Source organism: Trachypithecus francoisi, unplaced genomic scaffold (assembly GCF_009764315.1).
Source record: "Trachypithecus francoisi isolate TF-2019V2 unplaced genomic scaffold, Tfra_2.0 Lachesis_group1, whole genome shotgun sequence".
Classification (NCBI taxonomy): domain Eukaryota; kingdom Metazoa; phylum Chordata; class Mammalia; order Primates; family Cercopithecidae; genus Trachypithecus; species Trachypithecus francoisi.
Genome location: NW_022681454.1, coordinates 11,426,789 through 11,431,493, shown reverse-complemented (window position 1 = coordinate 11,431,493; position 4,705 = coordinate 11,426,789).

Here is a 4,705-nt window from a genome sequence, read left to right as displayed (position 1 = left end):
GCAGGGTTTTACCATGTTGTCCAGGCTGGTCTTGAACTCCTGACCTCATGATTCGCCTGCTTCAGTCTCCCATAGTGCTGAGATTACAGGCATGAGCCAACATACCTGGTCTCAAGTATTTCTTTATAACAGTGCAGGAATGACCTAATACAACCACTTATGGAGTACAGTTTGGAGGGTCTTCAATAAACTAAAAATAGGGCTAGCATATGATCCAGCAGTAATCACAAAAATTAAAAATTAAGAAGCAAAGACTCTAGCCAGCCCTCTCCCTCCCGAACCCTTCCAAAAGAAACCTCACTCAGAGCCAGTGACTGAGTTCAAATTCTGTTTTCACTGCTTGGCTAATTAGTGCTTCCCTTTTTAGCTCTTAAAGTGGGGACAGCAATTCAGTTTTTGAAAAATTACACATGCTGATTCATGTAGCATCAAGCTCATGTCTGCAACATAGCAAGTCCTACATGATTATTAGTCATTTATTATTAATAATAATGAGAAATTGTAATGTCACCTCCACTGTGAATCTCTCTTGGATTCTCTCACCAGAAGTACCCCCTTCTTTGTGTAGGCCGTCCCAACAGTCACACTCTCTTTCTTTTCTCTGCATGAGTTTGAAAGCTTTAAGAAGGAGGTAGGGGCCGGGCGCGGTGGCTCACACCTGTAATCCCAGCACTTTGGGAGGCTGAGGAGGGTGGATCACGAGGTCAGGAGACCAAGACCATCCTGGCTAACACGGTGAAACCCCGTCTCTACTAAAAATGAAAAAAAAAAAAAAAAAATTAGCTGGGCATGGCAGCGGGCACCTGTAGTCCCAGCTACTGGGGAGGCTGAGGCAGGAGAATGGCGTGAACCCGGTGGGTGGAGCTTGCAGTGAGCCTTAAAGACATCTAAAAGCTGGGAGAAAATCTAGACTTCAGAGTTTTCAAACTCTTGCTATTTTTCTGAAACAGATCTCTTCAAAAGAAATCTTCGGCAGAAAACTGTTGTATGAAAACATAAAGAGGAGCTTTCATGGTTTGAAGTCTTCAGAACCTTCCGCCTTCTCCATATTCTCTACTTAGTTGTCTTTAAGAGATTCAAGAGGATCCCTAGAGATCTTCAAGGAACATTTAGGGGGAAAATAACATTTGCATGCACACACACACACACACACATACACACACACACACACACACAACTGTAAAAGGAGAAATAATTTGCTCAACTCCAAAAATAGTGGCTGTGGTTTACTCTGTGCTGATTGTGTGTCACGCAGTGTGCAAACACTTCCCAGGCATTAACTTTCACCCATGTGGAAATTCTGTGAGGTAGGGATAGCAGATACCCAATTTACAGAGGAAACAACTGACAATTAGGTCACACAGCTGATGTGGTAGAGCAGGGATATTATTGCAGTGCCTCTGATTCTGAAGCTCCAAATCTGAGCCAATGTTATATCTTTGTTTTATTAAATCAGTGTCGGAACAACAACAACAAAAATTCTCCTCATGGAACTTTGTTTTTGTGGGGAAGACAGATAATAAATAAGATTTGTTTTTTTTTTCTGAAGTGAAATATACATTTGGTTAACTGTAGTAATTAATAAGGAAAAAAGCAGGCACAGAGATTTGTTGAAATTTTATAAATGTCTTCTGGATGACTGAAAATAGAGGTGGATCAAACTCCTTCATTACTTGATTTAAATAATATCCTTCTAGTATCATCTTTCACTTCTGCCACCACACGCAGTGTGCTCACAGAAACTGAGTACTTTCTGGAATCCATTCTTTCTTTCTAGAAAGCTTCCTTCCTTTTCTACCTAGAAAATGCAGCTTACCCAGGTCAAATTTTATCTCTGAGAAACGATCTCGGATGCAATGGGAAAGTGTTAGTTTGCTACTCTTGAGACTTTCTCAACATCACTGTAGGCTAGGAATTATCACTTTGACTTTTGATTATTTGCTTGTGATTAGCTGTCAGCAAGAATTTGTAAGAGTTAAAAGGCAAAGACCTTGTGTGTTTCCCTTCTGAAATGCCAGCAGCCAGTGTGGGGCTTAGATATCAGGGAAGCGCAATAAATACCTGTAAAAATAAATTCACAGTAAAATGAGTTGGAAGAAACTATCTAAGGGATATGGGAACCTCCTCTTGTTGCTATTGTGAATTTTGTCCTGATCAAATAGTACACTTGGGCTACATTAATTTAAACACTTACATTGATGTTTCTCTGAATATAGTATTACATTGTTTAAAATATAAGAAGACAAGATAAGAAATGGCTTTACTATATTTTTTTTTGCATATTTGACAATCAATATCCCTAAACACTACATTTAAAAATCTGACTTATAAATTTTTAAAACCCGGTTTAAAAAATATAAACACACACACAAACACACACATATGTAATTATGTATGCTTATAAATACATCGATTGATATTTATAGTGCTACATCTATAAAAGTAAATATTCCATATATTCTTTTACATAACTTTTTAAAAAATCACAAGTTTCTCACTAGGACCCAGTGAGATCCTAATATTTTAAATTTTCCAACGAGTCAACTGAGATTGAGAATTCTCTTTCAACAGTGTGAAGAACTGTCAACACTTGCTAAGTGTTGATCACGGTGCTGAACTCCTTCCTTTATTTCACTTTCATGTCTTAAATGAACACTTGAGTAGTTGGAGACTAGAGAGTCTAATGATCATTGCCCAAGAACACACAATCAGAAAGTTGAGTGGGGCCCAGCAGCCTCGTCACTGGAGTCTACTTCTGTATCCCCAATGTTGCTTTGCCTCATACACAGGTAACACATGTGATGCCAGGGCTGAAATGAAATCCCTTGATCCAGAGGCTAAACTGTGTGTCCCACATTGCAGTGTATCTTTTAGTGGTTCTTGTAGACACCTTGAGCTATATACACAGACTGGCCACTTCTTGTACAAATATTAGCAGCATGTGAATGTGTGTGTACAATTTACCTAATACTAATATATACTTTTCTTAATTTTAAAAATTGACTTCAACTACATATACTGTCCTCCTCAACCTACAATGGGGTTAAGTCCCAAAATACCCATCTGCTAAAGTTTAGATTTGTTTTGTTTGCTCCTGCCAAGTCTTATGTTGAAATTTGGTCCCCAGTGTTGGAGGTGGGGTCTGGGAGGAGGTGTTTGGGTTGTGGGGGTGGCTCCCTCATCAATGGCTTAGTGCCTTCTTCTCAATAATAAGTGAGTTCTCACTCTATTAGCTCCCCAGATAACTGATTTTTAATGAGCCTGGCACCTCCTCCTCTCTCCCTTCTTTCCTCTCTTACCATGTGATGCTTGCTCCCCTCTGACTTCTGTCATGTGAAGTAGCAGCTTGAGGTGCTCACCAAAAGCAGTGATGGCACCACGCTTTGTGTACATTCTGCAGAACTATGAGCCAAATAAACCTCTTTTCTTTAGAAATTACCCAGCCTTTGGTATTCCTTTATAGCAACACAAATGGGCTAAGACATTATTGTAAGTTGAAAACTTGTAAGTTGGACCATTGTAAAATCAGGTGATTTTCAATTTATGATGGGGCTGTGTTCCAACAAACCCGTTGTAATGCTAAAAAATCAGAAGTCAAATCATCGGAAGTCAGGGACTGTCTGTATTACATTCAAACTTAAAATAAGTATATATTCAGTAACCATACAACCTGATACATTTTCCCACATCAAAGATGTTTGTGATGAATAAACAGACATTGCCAGGATCCTGGAGAAAGTTTCCTTTGTTTTCCAGTTACCTTTTCTCATTCCCAGTATAGGCCACCTATATTCCAACTTCTAACAGCGCAGATGCATTTTGCCTGTTTTTGAAAGTCATGTATTAAACTATTTTGTAATGCTAATTTTATTTAACCTTCTTTGAGTGTGTCTCCCTGCCCAGAAATTCTGGTATATAGTGTAGCATATTAGAAGAAACACTGGACTGAAGATCAGTGACCTGGCAATGCTGGAGATTCAACTGTCAACTTGATACTCTTTGTAACATAGAGGAGAAGTTGCAGGTGCAATGGATTCACTATCACTTCCTCCAAGTTCTTGGGATGCTCAGTGGCTTCCAGATGATTCTGTGAGAAACCCTAGCCCACGCCTCTGGTGTAGCAGGCAGAGATTATCAGTAATGGTTCATCTCATTGTGTTTCTCCAGCCCTAGCAGCTACGTGTGAGCCTCTAAGTCCCTGCATTAGTTTTCCTTTCTATTTCTACTGCATACAGACTGGCAGTGTTTTCCCTGACTGAAATCGAATACCCTTATCACATTATCTAAATTTTGTCATTCTTTAAGTTTATGATCAAACATTTCACCTTTTTTATATTTTTATGTTTCCTTATCTCTAAATTAATGCAGGTGAGTATCACAAGCTATAACGTCAGTCCTGATTATGCTACTTCATGTGTGATGAAGAACTAAACTGTGTTCACAGTGGAAAGCCAGATGGCATAGCAGCAAAAAGCAGTGGGACCCTGGCTTTGGACTACCTGTGTTTATGCCCCTGCTCCATCCCTGAGTAATTGTGAGAGTTGGAAACAAGTTTCTCATCCTCATGGAAGCTCAGTGCTATGGTTTGAATGTCTGTGTCCCCTCCAAAATGTATGCTGATACCTAATTGCCCATGCAACCACATTAATATGTAGGGCTTTCTGGAGGTGATTAGATTATAAGGACATCACCCTCGTGAATGAGA